This window comes from Felis catus, chromosome A2 (assembly GCF_018350175.1).
Source record: "Felis catus isolate Fca126 chromosome A2, F.catus_Fca126_mat1.0, whole genome shotgun sequence".
NCBI classification, from domain to species: domain Eukaryota; kingdom Metazoa; phylum Chordata; class Mammalia; order Carnivora; family Felidae; genus Felis; species Felis catus.
The window spans coordinates 128,425,317-128,445,619 of NC_058369.1; the positions used below are offsets into that span (position 1 = coordinate 128,425,317).

At 35.3% G+C, this 20,303-nt stretch overlaps 1 long non-coding RNA gene across 1 annotated transcript in view; it reads left to right on the forward strand.

Annotated features, from left to right (window-relative positions):
* Positions 1-13,454, forward strand: part of LOC123383963 — an 80,317-nt gene extending 66,863 nt beyond the window's left edge. Inside the window, exon 4 of the long non-coding RNA XR_006594420.1 lies at positions 9,193-13,454. This is a non-coding gene — a long non-coding RNA (uncharacterized LOC123383963). The remainder of the gene's footprint in view (positions 1-9,192) is intronic.
* The last annotated feature ends 6,849 nt before the right edge of the window (positions 13,455-20,303 follow it).

Sequence of the window (20,303 nt, forward strand, 5' to 3'; positions counted from 1 at the left end):
CTGTCTTTATGTTCATTACTTTGTCTAGTAAGAACTATTTGAAAGTTAAAACCATTTTTCCCTCAGAGATCTGAAGAGGTGAGAAGAAAAGCCTTTTACTTTAGTTAAAAAAATCTTTTTTAATGTTTTATGTTTTTTTGAGGGAGACAGAGTGCAGGTGGGGGAGGCTCAGAGAGAGAGACACACACACAGAATCCAAAGCAGGCTCCAGGCTCTGAGCTCTCAGCACAGAACCCGATGAGGGGCTCGAACCCATGAACCGCAAGATCATGACCTGAGCTGATGCTGGACACTTAACCAACTGAGCCACCCAGGCTCCCTGAGAAGAAAAGCCTAATTTTTAAAATTTATTTAGTTATTTGTGAGAGAGACAGAGCATGAGCGGGGGAGGAGCAGAGAGAGAGGGAGACACAGAATCCAAAGCAGGCTCCAGCCTTTGAGCTGTCAGCACAGAGCCTGATGCAGGGATTGAACTCACAAACCGTGAGATCAGGACCTGAGCTGAAGTGGGACACTCAACCGACTGAGCCACCAGCTGCTCCAAGAAAAGCCTGTTTGAGCTAAATCATAAAGACAAGCCCTTAACTCACAGAAACTAAGCTTTTGGATTGGATAGATAACTTCTCCATTTTGCCCAGCTGACTTTAATTTAAAGAGAGCTGTGCCATGCATACTGGCAATGGAGAAAAATTTAACTCTTCCCTTGGGTATTGTATAGTAGTTGGGATAGGTTATAAATTACTGATTTTCATTTTATTGGTCTTGGTCCAAAATATTTGCAGGTTCACTTCAGATTAATCAAACCAAACCAAGTAGATTACATCATACTTTGTGAGCAGAATTAAAGCCAAAATTTGGTATGAGCTGTTGACATATTACCAAATAATTCCATTTTAAATATTTTCCAGAGGCAAAGTCCTATATTTTACTCTATTTTCTAGGGATATGCAAAATTGCCTAGCACTCTGCTTAATTTTCTTTTTTCTTAGGCCTTCGGAAGAGCTTGATTTATAAATTTGGTTTTTTTTCTGTTTGTTTTTTGTTTGCCAACAGTATTGTGTCTCTTCCATTAATATATTCAGTAATTTTCATTCCAATAGATATTATAATGTAGAGCAAATAAACTGTTGTTTGAATTATGAGAATACCTTCTTCCTAAACGTTATATAGAAAACCTGTCTATATAGCAGAGGGAAATTAAGCTCTTCTGAAAAGCCTCCTTATCCTAAGTCACAGTGAAACTCCATGGATGCTTAGCTTTTTGAACTTTAGGAATAACACCTATTCTATCATTTTTTAAAAATATTTATTTGAGAGAGAGAGAGAGAGAATGAGTTGGGGAGGGGCAGAGAGAGAGAGAGAGATAGGGAGAATCCTAAGAAGGCTCTACACTGTCAGTATAGAGACTGGTGTGGGACTCAAACCCACAAACTATGAGATCATGACCTGAGCCAAAACCAGAAGTCAGACACTTAAGCAACTGAATCTCTCAGGTGCCCCAACACCTATTCTGTGTAAGTGGATTTATTAGGAGGATCAAAATGAGGCATTTATGTTTATCATATGGTAAAATATGTTCTGCACTTTGATGATACTTAGTGGGATTGTCATTTTGGTTCCCGTAATATCTTTTACAAAGAGAAAATAAAGAATACCAAATTTAGGCTTAGCTTTTCTAGATAAATCGGTATGTCAGGGCCATAAGAGTTTTTGAGACAGCTATAATGACCAGGTCAGTTTTTCATTGCCTGGAAGCAAAATATCTTTCATGTGTGTGTATTCATGGACAAACATCTAAACTTTTGAATAGTTTTAGATTTGAAGAATTACTGTGAAGATAGTACAAAGAGTGCTTGTATACCCCACATCAAATCTTCCCTTTGCTAATATATTAGTTTGGTACATTTGTACAATGAAATAATATTGATAAACTATTATTAACTAAAGTACAGAATTTATTCACATTTCTTTAGTTTCTCTCTAAGCCTTGTATTTTTTTTCTCCCAAACCCTATCCAGAACACCATATTACATTTGTTTTTTTTTTTTTTTTTAATTTTTTTTCAACGTTTATTTATTTTTGGGACAGAGAGAGACAGAGCATGAACGGGGGAGGGGCAGAGAGAGAGGGAGACACAGAATCGGAAACAGGCTCCAGGCTCTGAGCCATCAGCCCAGAGCCCGACGCGGGGCTCGAACTCCCGGACCGCGAGATCGTGACCTGGCTGAAGTCGGACGCTTAACCGACTGCGCCACCCAGGCGCCCCTTACATTTGTTTTTTTATCATATCTCCTTCAGCTTCTCTTGATTGTAAGTTTCTCAGACTTTTCTTGTTTTTGAGGACCTTAAAACTATTGAGAACAGGTAGCTAATTTGTAGAATGTACCTCAGTTGGGGTTTTCCCCGCTGTTTTTCTCATGATTATATTAGGCTTCTGTGTTTTGGGAGGCACCACATAAAGTATAAGTTTCATCCCATCATATCATGATCATACACTATCTAAACCACTTATCACTGTTGATATTAAGCTTTAGGTCATCTGACTTGAGGTCTTATTTGTCAGATTTTCCCACTATAAAGTTTCTGTTTTTTTTTTTTTAATTTTTTTAATGTTTATTTTTGAGACAGAGAAAGGAGAGAGTGTGAATAGGGGAGGGGCAGAGAGAGAGGGAGACACAGAATCTGAAGCAGGCTCCAAACTAAGCTGTCAGCACAGAGACCCATGCGGGGCTTGAATGCATGAACTGTGAGATCATGACCTGAGCTTGTCGAGTGAGCCACCCAGGCGCTCCTCTGTTTTCTCTCCTTTCTATGCTATGCTTTTAGGAAGGAAGCCTCAATGAGCAGCCCACACTTAAAGGGTAGGGAGCTATGCTCCACATGCTTAAGGGCAAAATATCTACCTTAATTATTTGGAATTCTTAGCATGGGAAATTTGTGTTGTCTCCCCCATTTATTCAACCATTTATTTACTTTAGTATGGGCTATTTAATTTATACTTTGGGTTATAAATCCAGTACAGACAATATTTTTTTTGCTCAAATTGTTTCAGCTTTGGACATTTGGCATCCTTTTAGTTGACTCCTAAAATATTGCACATTGATCTCTGTTCTAGGCCAGTCCTAGTATTAGCCTTTTTTCCAAGGAACCCTGGCTTTGGCTTCTTTTACTGCAGAGTGATATTAGAAACCATGATTTTGTGCTAGTTGTGTTCGTTGCTGCTGGTGTGCCATTGTTTCTGGGTCCTTTCAAGCCAACAGTGCTGACAATCCATGTATGTCTGTACGAATACATGTATATTCACAAATCTGTAAGCATTTCTACATGTAGCTGTATGTTGACCTAAGCGTGTTCATACTGATGTCTCCAACTCTAACGTGTTATTACATGGATTATTTTAGCTTTCTCCTCTTTTTACTTGTAACCTCCCACTCATGCAGTAAGAAACCTAGATCCAACCAGCCACTATGTATTAGTTTCCTAGTGCTGCTGTAACAAACTACTAATTTGTTATCTAAAAGTTCTTTAGGTCAGAAACAACACATAGACTCAGTCAAGGGTGTCAGGAGGAGTACTCCATTCTTTCTGGAGGCTCTGTGGGAGAATACATTTTCTTGCCTTTCTCCAGCCACCATAGTCTACCTGTGAATGTTTATAACAGATCTACCATAATCACCAATATAGAAGCTCCTATAGAAATGTAAGTTTTCTGTGGATGTTAGTTTTTAAATTGACTGAGTAAATACCTAGGAGCACAGTTGCTGGATGGTATATTAAGTTTATGTTTAGTTTCTTTAAGACTCTGACAATTTGTCTTCCTAAGTGGCTGTACCATCTTGCAGTTCCACCAGCAGTAATTGATATTTCCTGATGCTCCATATCCTCAGTTGATGTCTTTTTTTTTTTTTTTTTTTTTTTTTTTTTTTTTGCATTTTAGCCACTCTAATAGGTATGGGGCAGTATGCCATTATTGCTTTAATTTTCAATTCATTAATGACAAATACTGTTGAACATATTTTTGTATGCTTACTTACCATCTGCATATTTCTTCAGCTTCTTTTCTTTATTAAAATTTTTTGAGTATAGTTGTCATCCAGTGTTAAATTAATTTCAGGAAGAGCACAGTAATTCAACTTTCTATGTTAAACTATGCTCACCACCAGTGCAGTTGCCATCTGTCACCATACAACACTATTACAGTATCATTGACTATATTTCCTGTGCTGTGCTTTTTATTCCTGTGACTATTCATTCTGTAACTGGAAGCCTGTATCTCCCACACCCCTTCACCCATTTTTCCCATGTCCCCACCCCATGTCCTTCTGGCAACCATCAGTTCTCTGTATTTATAGGTATGATTCTGCTTTTTGTTTATTCTTTAGTTTTATATATTCCACATACGAGTGAAGTCATATGGTATATCTTTCCTAGGCTGCCCTATTTCACTTAGCATAATACCTTGTAGGTCCATCCATGTTGTCACAAATAGCAAGAGCTCATCCTTTTTTGTGGCTGTGTAATATTCATGTATGTGTGTGTACACACCACATCTTCCTTATCCATTTGTCTGTTTATGGAGACTCAGGTTGCTTTTATATCTTGGCTATTGTAAATAATGACACAATAAACATAGGAGTGCATATATCATTTTGAATTACTGTTTTCATTTCTTTGGATAAATATCCAGAGTGGAATTATTGGATCATATGGTATTTCTATTTTTAATTTTTTAAGGAACTTCCATACTGTTCACCACAGTGGCTGTACCAATTTACATTCCTACCAACAGCTCATGGGGGTTCCTTTTTCTCCACATTCCTCGCCAACATTTGTTATTTCTTGTTTTTGTTTTTGTTTTATTTTAGCCATTATAAGCTGATATCTCATTATATTTTCTTTTTTTTTTTAACGTTTATTTATTTTTGAGACAGAGAGAGACAGAGCATGAACAGGGGAGGGGCAGGGAGAGACGGAGACACAGAATCTGAAACGGGCTCCAGGCTCTGAGCTGTCAGCACAGAGCCCAACGTGGGGCTCAAACTCACAGACTGTGAGATCATGACCTGAGCCGAAGTTGGACGCTTAACCGACCAAGCCACCCAGGCGCCCCTCATTATATTTTCTTTGGAGAAGTAGCTGTTCAGATTTCTTGCCCATTTAAAATTTTGTTTTGTTTTCTTTTTGTTGTGTTTTAAGAGTTCTTAGTATATTTTGAATATAAGTCACTTATCAGTTATGTGTTTCACAAATGTATTTTTCCAGTCTATGGCTTGTCTTTTATTCCCTTAAGAGTAAATGACAGAACAGAATTTTTAATTTTAATGAAGTACAGTTTACCTTGTTTCATGGATTAAGCTATTGATGCTGTATTTAAAAACTCATCATCAAATGTTGTGTCATATAGATTTTCTTCTCTGTCTTCTTCGTGAAGTTTTATAGTGTTGCATTTTAGGTGTAAGATCCATTTTGAGTTAATTTTTATTTAAGGCATAATGTCTTTGTGAAGGTTTTTTTCTTTTTTTGCATTTGACAATCCAGTTTTTCCAGCACCATTTTTGGAAAGACATGAACTAAATTACCTTTTTTCCTATGCTAAAGATCGTTTGGTTATATATTGGTAGGTCTCTATCTGGGTTCTCTATTCTGTTCCACTGATGGCTGTGACTGTTCCTTTGTCAATATTACAGTGTTTTTTTTTTTTTTTTTTTTTTTTTGAGTTTATTTACTTTGAGAGAGACAGAGCACTTGAGTGGGGCAAGGGCAGAGAGAGAGGGAGAGAGAGGGAATCCCAAACAGGCTATGCACTACCAGTGTAGAACCCTGTGTGGGGCTAGAACCCATGAACTGTGAGGTCAAGACCTCAGCCGAAGTCAAGAGGCAGACACTTAACTGACTGAGCCACTCAGATGTCCCAATATTATACTGTCTTGATTACCATAGCCTTGTAAGACTTGAAATCAGGTGAAGGGAGTTCTTCAACTTCTTCTTAAGTGTTGCGTTGGCTCATCTAGAACTTTTTCTTTTCCATATAAAATTTATAATCGGTTTGTCAGTATTTATGAAATTGCTTGCTGGGAATTTGATTGCAATTGCATTGATTCTATAAATCAAATTGGGAAGAACTGACATCTTAACAGAATTGAGTCTTCAGTCTATGAACACAGCATATCTCTCTGTTTAGTGAGACCTTTGATTTTTTTTTTAAGTAGTGTTTTTTTTTTTTTTTTACTTATGCTTTAGGGTGCTGTAAATATTTAGTTAGATTTATGCATATGTAATTTTTGAGTGCTATATTAAAACTTACTTTTTGTTATAAATTTCAAATTCTGTTTGTTCATTGTTGGATAAGAGGAAAGCAATTTACTTTTGTACATTAACCTTGTATTCTGCAGCAGTTTTATGTCTTCCTTTCCAAAATGTGTAACTTTTATTTCCTTTTCTTATCTTATTACACTAGCAAGGACTTCCCATATGGCATTGAATAGGGGTGATACGAGGGAATATTCTTGCCTGTTTCCAATCCTAGTTGGAAAGTGTCCAGTCTTATCATTATATAGGATGTTAGCAGTAGGTTGTTTGAAGATGTTTTTTATCATATTAAGGAAGTTTATTTTTATTCCTAGTTGCAGAGACTTTTTACCATGAATGAGTATTAGATTTGTCAAATGCTTTTCCTGTGACAATTGATAGGATCGTATGATTTTCCTACATTAGTCTGATGATGTGGTGGCTTACACTGATTAATTTTTGAATTTTGAACCAGCTTTGTATACTTAGAATAAATCCAACTTGGTCACTGTATATAATTATTTTCATATACTCTTGGATTTGACTAATACTTTGTTGAGGATTTTGCAGTTATATTCATGTGAGTGTTGAACTGTAGTTTTCCTTTCTTGTGACTTTTTTGTTTGTTTTTGTGTGAGGGTAATGCTGGTCTCAAAGAATGGCTTATGAAATGTGTCCTTTGCTTCTGTTTTCTGGAAGAGATTTTGGAGAATTAATATCACCCCCTGCCCTCATTTGTTTGGAAAATGGGGCTAGTGAAACACCACTAGTGAAACCATCTGGACTTGGTGATTACTTTTGTGCAAGGATATTAATTATTGATTCAATTTTTAAATAGATACAAGGTTTTTCAGATTGTAAATTTTCCTTCTGTAAGTTTTGATAGTGCATATATTTCAAGGAGTTATTTAATTTCATTTACGTTATCACATTTATGAGCATAGAGTTGTTTGTTGTACTTCTAGTTTATAGAATGTACCAACTAAACTTTTTGTTTGCTATATTTTTTTGTTGGCTTTGATTTGATATATATATATTTTTTTTTTTTTTAATTCTAATGTCAGTTTTTTTTAAAATTTTTTAAAAATGTTTATTTAAAAAAATTTTTTAACGTTTATTTATTTTTGAGACAGAGAGAGACAGAGCATGAATGGGGGAGGGGCAGAGAGAGAGGGAGACACAGAATCGGAAGCAGGCTCCAGGCTCCTACCATCAGCCCAAAGCCCAACGCGGGGCTCGAACTCACGGACCGCGAGATCATGACCTGAGCCGAAGTTGGACGCCCAACCGACTGAGCCACCCAGGCGCCCCGATTTGATATATATTTTAAAATTTTATTTATTTATTTTGAGAGAGAGAAAGAACAAGAGTGAGTGCATGAGTGGGGAGGGGCAGAAAGAGAGAGTGAGAGAGAGAATCCCAAGCAGGCTTCATGCTGTCAGCCCAGAGCCTGATACAGGGCTCTATCTCATGAACAGTGAGATAATGACCTGATCTGAAATCAAGAGTCAGAGGCTTAACCAACTGAGCCACCTAGGTGCCCCTCACTTGATATTTTTACTAGAAGGGTATAAAGAACTGAATCATGGGTCTTTGTTAATCTACTTAAATCTTTTTGATTGACAAATGTCAGTCAAGCACTCTTCCTGGAGATGCAAATGACAAAAGTAATCTTTGTATAAGCTAATGTATTATCTAGTTTTTTGAACTCTGTATAACCACATGTTTACAACAACCCAGGAAATAGAAGATTCCAATAAAAGTTTTTTAATGTTTATTTATTTTTGAGAGAGATAAAGAGAGAGAGAGAGCGAGCGAGCATGAGCAGGGGAGGGGCAGAGAGACAGGGAGACACAGAATCGCTCCAGGCTCTGAGCTGTCAGCACAGAGTCCCATGTGGGGCTGGAACCCACAAACCGTGAGATCATGACCTGAACTGAAGTTGGTTGCTCAACCAACTGAGCCACCCAGGAGCCCCTATTTTCAGATTTAATAATAATATAATGAATTATTTATTTTTCAGTCCCTCTGCTCTCAAGAGCTTAGAGTTTCATACTGAAATCCTAGTAAATTCTGGACTAGTTATCAACATTATTCTTCAAAAATGGATGTTTCTGGGAAATTTTCCCTATGTAAACACACCCATTAGTGTATGAAAAACATAAAACTGGGCCAAAAGGAGTATATTATTTGTTACAATAAATACTGAAGAAATCAAATGAATTTGTTATCACAAAGACTATTATAGTAATATGTAATATAGAAATAAGTATTCAACAAAATTTTTTCATTTAGAAAATCACACTAAATAGCTGTTTGTAGACAAATGTTTCTAATTTTGACTAATACATTACTTATAGGATACATATTTTTCTAACTTGTATGAATACACTTTTCACATTGAAAACAAAAGGATGGTATCTTTCCTCCATAGTGGGCTAGATATCCTTCAGTCCCTTCAATTCCCAAATTGTAGATAACTTTGAATAAAGGACAAAAGGCATATACATGTAAAATAAAATTTAAAAAAGGAAGGAAAGAAACCAAAGTTAAATATAATAAAGAAAAATGGAGAAAAATAACTAAAATAATAAGGCATTTGGATTGAGACCTAGGAATGCTGGATTTTGAACAAATCGGAAAGATTCAAGTTTTGCCCATAACTATAAGCTTTCTAAGAGAAGATTTAACCTGTTAAGAAATAATAGCAATAAGAATTTTCTAGTAACATATCTAATAAAATGAAAGAAACGGAATTTTTTAGAAAACTCTCCCCATATGTCCAATTGATAATTAGATACACTTTGAATATAGCTGCTGTTGCATAACTTCTTTTTAGCATCCACTAGATATTTAAGCTGTATTGTGAATAACAAAAACATAGTTTTTTTTTTTCTTTTTCAGATGGAAGTGACTGTAAAAATAACCCAAAATGACTGGGTCTTTAAAAACTGATGAAATTGAAGTCCATTTAATGGGGGCAATAACTTCTTCTCAGTCACACAATGTCAGAGTTAAGACTAGAAGTGAAGTCTCCAGGGCTCCCAGCTGAAGACTTTTTTCTCTACCGTTCACCACCACATGGGAGGACACTGTCATTCTAAAACCATTTAAATCAGATGGAATTAGCCTCTTCCCCTCTGACTTAGTAGACCTAAATAAATAAATTACTTGCAAACAGTTAAAAATCTGCAGAATATTTTCCTGAGTTCCTTAGTAAAATGGATTTCCTCAAGAATGTTCCCAAGTTCCCTAGCTAGACTTAAAAGTAATATGATTCAGCCATCAGACAGTGGACAACTCCCCAGTCCCAGCAGTTCAGACAGTTAGGAAATTGATCTTTCATTTGAAAACTGATGAAAGTATTGCAATTTTCATTAATTTTATACAGAGTACCTTTATATATTATGCTTCCAACAGGATTCAAGAAGAAAGGAATTAAGATAAATTACCTATTACCGCTTCCTTTCTTCATATACTTGCATTATTGTCAACTCGAAATGGCTAATGACAGTGATAACTTGAGATAAAAATTAGTTTGGAATGTGTAAGAAAGCAAATTCTTAATATTTTAGATTAAAATTTGACAAACTAATTAGAAATATGCAGGTATATAGGTGACAGAACAGTAACGTCAGCCAGGAATCCTAAAGTAACTTTCAGTGTAGTCATGGATGTCTTCTGAATTGTACTGCTGAAAATTCCCAACTGAATCATGGATGCTTAATTTAGTTACCCCATGAAGCTGTGCTTTTGTACACTTTCTACATTTCAGTACCCTCTAATATATACCTTGCAATCTTACACTTATTTTCATTAAGACTCCTGAAAGGTGTATTGGTAACATCAAGTTATTTCTAATATTCTTGCATCAAAATAGGTAGAATATGGTTAAAATTAGATTTATAATATTATTCACATGAGGACCAACAAGTAAAAACATTAACTCTGAAGTTTGACAGTCATTTAAAGCTCAGTAAAGTCACTGGTTCTGTAGAGTATTCTATTTAAAGCGCAATGAAACACAACAGTGAAATATAGGAAATCAAAACATTTGAATTTGTGCTATAGCAATTCATAATAAGAAATGAAACTGGGGTCTTGATGTTTCTTTTACTTTTCTTATTTGAGTTACTTTTCTTACATGGTTACTAATATCATGTAAAAAGTGTGAGAACTTTTCTTCTCAACTTGAAGTTCCTGCTCACCACCTCATCCATTTCACAATTTTAGCTGGCATATATTTAAGTGAGCATGTTCAATGTATTGTGCTGCTGCTGACGTTTTTAAGTTTGAGTTGATTGGGAAAAGTCATAATTCAGATTCCTCTGAAAATCACCTATCAAGATGCAAAAATCTAAAGCTTTCCCTTAGGGAACTCATCTAAATTCCATCTTTTGCCTGTGATTTTTTTCTCAGCTCCTGGCATTGAAATATATAGTAGTTATTGATCATTCTGACATATTTTTAGGGTGCTTTTGCAACTAGAAATCTGTGAACTTAATTTTCCAGGTTGGGATATACTGAAAGGAATCTTTATTCAGCTTTGCTAGCTAGATACAGAAATTAAACTAGAAGGCAGAACCAGCCTTCTAGTAGGTAGAGGGTGGAATAGGGGACCACACACTTGCCCTGGTTTGAGGAGCTTGAGGTTCCACTTACCCCCCAAAATGTTGCAGTTTGCTAATACCTAAAAGTTAATTCCTAGAGTTCCAAGCATTTGAGCTTTAGAGATAAGACTTTATGGTACAGGAATCTTGGGAGAAATAACTGAATATCTAATGGTTATCTATCCTTTATAGAAATGCAAAAGTTTCTTTCCAGAGATCACATGTTCAAAGTAAAAATTGATGAGAAAATAAAAATGACTCAGAGATTAGAAGGTAGAAAAGGGAAAATGATATCATCAAGGATGTCGAGAAGGAATGATTTTAGAATATTGAAGTGTTACCAATTTTGCCTACTTCACAGATTTGCTTCATGCTAATCTCAGAAGAAGGCCTTTTCCCATAAGTGGGATATTTTCCCTGAAGGGCTACATTTCTAATCTTTTTTGGAATGGTAAAGATGTCTATTTTTAGAGGAGTCATTTCAAGATATTATCCACTGGTTTCATTAGCCAGTTTGAAGGGAGGCTCTCTTGTTGGTGCTTAAACTTTCATGCTGAATGTTTTCTTAAGAGAAGCACAAATACTCTTAATGGTAGAGTCAAGACCAGGATCCATTTAGCCAACATGAAGGAAACAACAAAAAAATTGGACTTATACTCTATTTTATAATAACATTTTGCATCCCAAGAAAAGTTCTGCAAAACACTGTTGTCTTTGTGTGTCTCCTTGTTTAGGATGCTAATTCTGATCATGGTGTTTGTTACTGAATGGGGTTTGTGTGGCTCTCTGTTCCTTGACTAGTAAACCGAGCTGAACTTTAACGAACCATTTCATAACACCATGCTGTCAATCACAAAGGTGGAATGATGAAAGAGAATGGATTTAACAATATAAACTAATAACTAAAATAATATCCTGCAAAGTGAATGTTACTCTTAGATCTAGTACTAACTGGATGACCTTGAAAAATGTCTCTTAATCTTTCTAGGTCTTAATTATCCTCTTGAATAAAAAACAACAGGGTTGCCCTCAATGATCTCTATAATTAAGGTGATATATATATTACCCAAGAGAAAACTCTTGAAAACAAAAGGGCACAGTGTTAATAATTATACCTAAAACATAGGCATACACCAGAAATGTCTCAGGAAAAAAAAAATGCATGAACACCCTACCTAAAATGGGCAGATAACTCTTGGAAGTTATTTGCAATCCCATGTGCTGGGAACTTCCTGCTTCCCCCTCATAATAATGATGAGCCCTCAGCAGCCATTTTTGTAAAATATTGCTCTTCTGCCCCAGTCTTAATTGGATGCTTAAGGGGTAAACATTTAAAAAAGCTGGGTCTGTCAGAGTTCTTCACCCAGGAATTTAGAATTGAAACTAAATCTTTATAGTTTAGTCTGCCTGTTAACTTGGAAGGGGAAGATTTAACATATACATTGTAAGTAAATATTCAAAAACCAAAAAATAATTTTAGAGAGCAAGAATAGAATAAGGCAGATAGACCATTAATCTCTGTCACGTTTACTCAGCAGAGTGACCATCATAAAATAGGCACTCAGTGAAAATCTTTTAAATGAACCTTCTGTTTTCTTAGCTGATAATTACATAGTGTTCGTCAGATTTCAAACCTTATTTTCTCTCTTTGATGATTACATGTTTTCCAAAATGTATATCATATTTCTAATAAGGATTCAATATAGCTGATATTATTAACTTGTGTATCAATTAAAAACAAAATAAAATAAGCTAAGAGTGTTAATGATAGGAGAGAAATAAATAGATCAGGAAATTTGTGCCTTTTGAGCATTAAATATTTTTTGTGATGAGGACAGGGAGAGAGGCTTTTTATTCAGTAAAAACAATTCTGGAAGGAAGATTTATTGGAGTGTTATGAGATAGCATCATAGTATTGAAGGAAAAGCACCAGGCTTTGGAAAAGAAGAGAAGAGGGAAAGCTTTGTGACCTCAGTAAAGAAGTTTGTGTTTCTTCTCTTTAGTACATGGCCTCTAACATGCCTGAGCCAGTCCTGTGTCTGTGGCCCTTTACTTAGGTTTTAATTCCCTAGTAGATATAACATTGACCCACCAGTTCATGGTGGGGAGAATCATATAGCACAGGTATTGAAGGATTTGAATCATATAGTATAGTATTGAATCATATATCATAGACATTGAAGGATTTGTTGTGAGCCAAGGAGCCATCCACATATAAATACCAAATAAATGTTATATCCCAACTTCAAAGATGTTAAGATATGGGGAAATTTTAGGATCTTAGAGATAAGTATCTTAGTTTGAGATTCCCTAGACTCTCAGAAAATTGTTTGAATACAATAAATGTGTTTGGAAGATAATCCCTGGAAATGCCAGTAGAGAAATGAGGAAATGTGACAGCAAAGGAAAGGAGGCCAATAAAAAATACTTCATCAAGCAAGCTACCTCTGTGAGCAAACAGAGCCTACTACCACTGAAAGGCTCTGGGAAATGATATAGAACATTCACCAAGTGATGTGAGTTCTCAGTTGAGCTACACTTTTAGGGAGCTTCATTCTCTAGCACTTCTGTCCTGATTGTGCCAAGAGAGAGCAGGTATCATCAGTCAGTGAAAAAACAAAAAACAAAAGCTACTTGGGTCTGTAGATGTGATGCTGTCAGGTGGAAGTAGTCCTGGGAGCGAGGAGATGGTAAATGGCTGAGGGAGGGGATTCTGATACCACAGGGAACAGCATCTGCCATATCAAGGAAATGCAGCGATTTCACATAGATAATTTTCAGATACACTACTAATGTTACCGGATTTATAATCCCAAGAGGAATGAAGAATTAATGTCTTAGAAAAACTCTTTGAAATATTAAATTTTTAATGAGAAAAATTTATATGCCGTTTCAATTGTTGAGTATTGGGCTAATTAATGGTTTTGATATTTTGATAAATGAAGTCTCCTTTGAGGCCTTAAAGAATGATGTAGTGGCAAAGTCCATGAATGTGAAAAAACTGAAAGATGAGTTTCGGGATCTAAAACTTGTTTTCCAATCAACAAATTATATCTATTCTAAGAAGGCTATTTAAAAGTTGGGGTTTTTAAGTTATGTTCCATTTATATATTTTTTTATTTGTCTTATGTTCCAGGAGTGCTTTGTTTCTTGTTTTTTGTTTTTTGTTTTTTTCCATTACTGAGAGGTAATTTCCATAATATATACAACAGTTTGGAACTATGCTCATAGTTACTGACTTTATACTCACTGCTAGATAGTCTAATTTATCAGGGCCCAGAGTGGCAGAACTCACAGACTCTTACTGGGTAATAACTGTAAACTCTTCAATCCAGTTCATTTCAGGAGCAAAAAGGTTGGGGTAGCTCTCTAAGAGTGGGACTATCTTCTGCCTGATTTTGGAATTACATTGAATATGGATAAATTCAAGGACACTAAGAAAATATTTGGAAGCAAAGCATGCTGAGGACACAGTAGATAAGTCAATGAACTTGTGGTCATTCTGAGTGCTGCAAAGGAATAAACATTCAGCCAAGTGATAATTGAATAGAAATACAATTTTGTTATGGTATTTGGTTGAAACATTTATCAGGTGAGGAGAACATAAATCTACCTAGACCATGCACATTGATCATTTTCCTTTGAAGAGTTTACAATAGATGATTTAAAATCTCTTGTTCATGCTTATGTGAACAAGCAGTGCAATTAAGAAACTTCTTCAGATTAACTGTTGGTATTTAAGAAAACCCCTTTACAGCTTTTGCAAGTTAGTTTATTAAACTAGAGGAAACACATTAAATCAGTAAATATAAAGACAGTACTTATTTTATTTTACTAGGCTCCATACCCAACATGGGACCCCCCAATTCAAAACCCCAATATGCAGAGTTGCATCCCAGCCAGGTACCCCTAGAAAGACAGTATTTTAAAAATAAAAAGTGTTTTCCCAAATTCTTATACATAGAATAAACATATTCCTCCCTAATTAGCTTTAGTTCAGTGAGAAAGTACAGCAAAGCTTTGGAGTATGCAGGCAGACTTCAGACAAAAACCTGTTTTGTTTTGTTTTTCTCTTAAACACAGAATTTCTGCAGAACATAGGTCTAAATCATGAGGATATGATGGCTTCTACATTCATCTCATGTATAAAAGTGCTGATATTCATATTTCTTTGACATAATTTTTATGCAAATCTTGACCTAAAGCTGAAAATATTAAAATTCTAAAAGTAGAGAAATTTTACTTATGATATAATTCTGGACATATTTACTATTAAATGTGCAGCATATAATTTTTCATTTTTAAAGCAATCTATTTTTTAAGGTATTAGGGATCCAACTCTGAAGTTTATTGTGAAATTATGGTTGTAATGCAAAATAAGAATGCATGTAAATATACTTCTGAATGCTTTAAAAATCACTGTTAATAATGAAAGTGAAAGCTTGTGAGAACATATGGCATTGAAAATGCCTTTTAAAATTAATTGTGCGGTCACTGACTCTGTCTGTATATACTGTAAAAAATTTCTTAATTAAGAAGTGCCAAAACTTGAAATTATTTCTTGGTGTATCAGATCATTTGTATTTTTAAAGCATGAGTCTTAACTTTAGTTGTAATTACTGGCATTCCTTACCTAAGAGGCAGACATGGGAATATGAACAATCCAGGAAGGGTAGAAACAAGGAAAAGGAAGGAGCTCCAAAGATAGATCAAATATAGAGCACCAAAAATGAGAACAGAGTGTGCCAACTATACATATTTTGCTTTAAAAAAACTAATAAAACATTAAATAATTCAGTAATTCATTGATACATATTTTGTTGTGAAGAATGTAAATGACCTTACATATGACACAATTGGTATAATCAAGTTATTGGTAAATCAACTTACAATTTTCTTCAAAGACTAGTCTCCAAAGGAGGAAGGAGATTTTGTCAAATGTTGTCTTTCTGACTAAGTCAGGTGCATATACTCTTACAAATGCTTTTTTCTCTATGTTAAAATTGGTGACTTTTAAAAATTTTTTTAAGCTGGCCCATTCATCTCCTATGAGGACAGCATGTGCGAAACTGATAGAAAACTTTAAGTAAGAATGGGGCTACTTATTTTCAGTGGTGTGTGTCAAAGATGCATAGTCTGTTTTAAGGAGTAAATTAAGAATCATTAACCTATCTGGAATGGTTATTTTTAAGAAACTATTAAATCATGTTTTGTCTGTTTTTGTTTTGTTTTGAAGTCTTCTCTATATTGCAGACCAATCCTATTTCTAGTCTTCTCCATATGTTTGGAGCCAGGGTCAGCATTGTTGGAAATGGTCATTTGGCCCTCGACTTTAATATCTACTTGTCAAAGCCAATTAAGTGCCAGCCTTTCCATTGTATATCTACCAGACCTCTGGGTAGGCTTTGGTGAAATCTTGAAACTGTTGTCAGGTTATCTCTGGATATTAACACAATCCCTTCATGGATTGATGGTTTTTTAAAAATGTCCAGTGAAGAATCTGAATAAAGTTATGCTCAGTTCAAACATGGTAAAACTAGGTAGACAGATAGATAGATGGATGGATGGAGAGATAGATAGATACATAGATAGATAGATACATAGATAGATAGATAGATAGATAGATAGATAGATAGATAGATAGATAGATAGGAGTAAATAGGAAGATAGATGAATGGGTTGAGAAGTTTGAAATTCTGCCATCACTGAATATATATGGAATATTCTCATATGTTCATCTTCATATTTTGGGAAAATTCTGACTTTGAACTTAGAAGTGAAGGTGGTGAAATAGGGCTAGAGCATCTGATAAATCAATAGCTAATGAGAAGAAGAAACTACTCCTCAGCAATCTTTATAAACAATACTCCATCAAATTAGGAAATTACTCTCTTTTTTTTCACTACTTATTTTTTGTTATCTTTGTTGACTGCGGATTTAGAATTCCTGCATGCCTCTGACTTGACCATTAACATCCTAAGAACACATTAATAAGTCAACACATAGTATGTTCTGCACTATCATTGCATGTTAATGTCATTTCTTAGAGACAACTATTTCTATATTCCTATATACAAATTCTTTCAGTATTCATAAAATTATGGAAGGTAGTTTGCAGGTTAGCTTTGTCTATTTCCATATTATCTAAGTAAAGAGATATAGGTCTGTGGTTTTTGAGGTTTTCTGCAGATGGGACCAGCTTTGGGGGGAGAAGGAAAGATTCATTAGACATCAGACAGTATACATCTTTGCAGTTAACAAATTTGCTTTGACGATTATTGGAATCCATGTGTAGGAGACTGGCTTCAGAGAATGGAAGTTTGTTGTTGTTCCCTTTTTCTTCTTATCCTTCTCTTTATTTTGTTAGAAAGGAGATTTGAAAATTTTGGAATGACATGCACTTTGTGAGAAGGTTGAACCTGGTGATATGAGATAATAGCAAGCCTTTAAGAATAAGGAAAGGAAAGGAATTAGAGGAGTCTAGAGAAAGACTTGCCTAAGTTGGGCTGTGACCCTGGAGGGGGGGTAGAGAATATTTGTCATAATTATTAATTGTTGGAGTAAGGGTGTGAGGATTTGTTTGTGATGGTAATACTCTGTCAGCTTTGGCGTTTTTCATTCTTTTATTCTCAGGTTTATTTAGCATCTACCATTTCTGTCTAGTGTTTCCTTTTCCTCCGTGCCCCCTCTTCTCCCCTTCCATCACCACTCACCTTCACCATCATCTCTCTTGCTCTCCCCCTACCCCACCACCCACGCACAAAAAGATGAGAGCGAAGTAGGGCTTTTTAACACATAGGTTACTTCCTAGTAAGAGCTGAGTAAAGCAATTATTTATGTATTTAAATTATCTCATGACGTTTTACTTAATTCCCACCATCTGTTCCTTCACTTTCATGGATATTAGATTTCTCTTGCTAACAGCATATCTGTCTATAACCTTTCCTCTGTAGATGCTGATGGCCTCCTTCATCTTCTTGAAGTATGATCTTTTTTCTTTTGTAACTTAATTTTTTTCTTTTTCTTCCTTCCTGCCATTTCTATACCGTCCTATTTTCAAAACAATAATTTAGCTATAGGTAACTTGACAGTATGCATTTTCTTATTTATGTAATTATTTATCATTTTGCTTATACCTAAATCACCTTGATTTAGGAATTATCCTTTGACCTAGGTGAAATGTTCAAATAATCATAATTCTTCTAGGGGCATACAGCTTCCAAGAATTTGGGACTTTGGGTAAGCAGAATCACCCAGGAAACTAATGGATACAATTGACTTGGAAGTATCAGTGCTCTAGTTTTGTTTATGTTTTTAAAACTCACATTGGATGCATTAGCTAATGGCTTATAAGTGTTCGAAGTTAGTACTAGTCCTTCAAGTTTCTAGGGAATATTGGAAACATTTTTGTTGCTTTTACCTGTGATTGTTTTTAGCCTCTTGAAAAGGAACTCCATAATTATAAATTATAACTAGGTTAGAGCCATATAAATTGTGGAATTTCACAGATAACAAATTTGCTGAGGGGTTTTTTATCCTTATAAAATTTATGAGTATGTTAATATTCTAATGAAAAATTGCTGAGGAGTCAAATTCATAATTATAAATGACTTAATTTAATAAAAATGTTGATTCAAGTAATTATTTACTTAAAGCTTAAGTTTGCTGGAAAGCCTCTAGCAAATTTTTTATTAACATCACATAATAAAGTAATTGTGATACTTTTAATTAAATTCCCAGAGCAGTGACCGTATACTAATAAGATTTTTCTTTCCTCTATACCTTTGAAAATTGTAGCTTATCTAATCCCCTCATTCAAGATGTCAGAGAATCAACTATGTAGAAATAGAGATAATCATCCATCATGGTTGGAGTTGAGAAACGTGGTTCATGCTTTCACGGTGCTGGAACAGTTTGAGAAAGGGCAATGAAGAAATACGTTTCCAATATTGAATCATTTCTAGAGTATGCAGTTCTCAAAGCATACAGTTTACCTCTTCATTGGGAATTTCCTGGTGAGAGAGTAGCTAGTGACTCGGAAATATTAGATTGAAAATAGGAACTCAGTAGAAAAACGTCTTTAAAACTCTTAAGCATCACGTTTTCCTATCTTCTCGATAGAGGTTTCCAGTAATTTACACATTCACCATTTACAGAGTATTTCTGAACACCCCTTCTCTTTCTCATGAGATTCCTACCCAGTCTGCTACTGAAGAGTGGAATGGATTAGTTTCCACATGGCAACATCTGCACGCTTAAAAACTTCTGAAACACAGCATCGTGAAAACTTGGACCAACCTCCTAAATTTTCTCCAAACCACCATCATGGAGGAAAGTGATAATGTGGCCTATCAGAAATGGCAGTTTTAAAAGCCTTTAAGTCTAAGAAATCTGTGTTTAAACAAAAGTGCATAAAGAAAGTGAACATAAAACCTGAGATAAAATGGAACTGCTCTGGTTAGACTTGGGCCTCTGGCTCTGAGCTCCATTCAGTCACACACATATTAGGAATTCAAAGGGGACCTTTTGGAAGAAAGGCCATGAGATAGTGGTCTACAGGACTGTTTCCAGACTGACTTGAGATTTTGCCATTATAAAACACATGAACAATTTTCCTCTTGGAAAAGAGTCCGTGAAGAATCCCACTACCCACTCTCATTTCTCTCACTGTTATTTATGTGTTGAGTGAAACACATGATACCCTAGGTAATTTATTTTTTCTCAGTTTATAGTGTTTTTTTAAATATATCTAAAATTCTCTCTTGGAACATAAAATAATTCATACTTCACAAGAATACTACAAGATTATATAGAATCATTAGAGTGAATGCTTTGTAATATTCTTTTAATTTTTTTAAATATTTATTTTTGAGAGAGAGAGAGAGAGAGTGTGAGCAAGTGGGGGAGGGGCAGAGAGAGAGAGAGGGAGACATAGAATCCAAAGCAGGCTCCAAGCTCTGAGCTGTCAGCACAGAGCCCAAAGTGGGGCTTGAACCTCAAGATCATGACCTGAGCTGAAGTTGGATGTTTAACCGACAGAGCCACCCAGGCACCCCTGTACTACTCTTAAGAGAGTATTTTTGTGATATAATTGATAGTTGAGTTTAGAATCTTAGCCCTTCCCTCTAGAACAGGCTGCTGAGGAACTGCACCACTTTGTTTAACAGCAGCTATGGACTATGTGGCAAGACCAAGAACAGCTCTGAGAGCAAATGCAGCAGTCTCTGGAAGTCCTGAAGTAGTCACCATCTTGAGTATTGGAAGCAAGTAGCAGCTTATGTGTATTTACTTATGTTCTTGTATATTTTACATTTGGCTAGAAGGCTTTTAACACAAAAATTCAGATACGGTTTTATTTTTGTTATATTGTAATGACATGCCTGGGTTTTAAATTTAAATTATGAA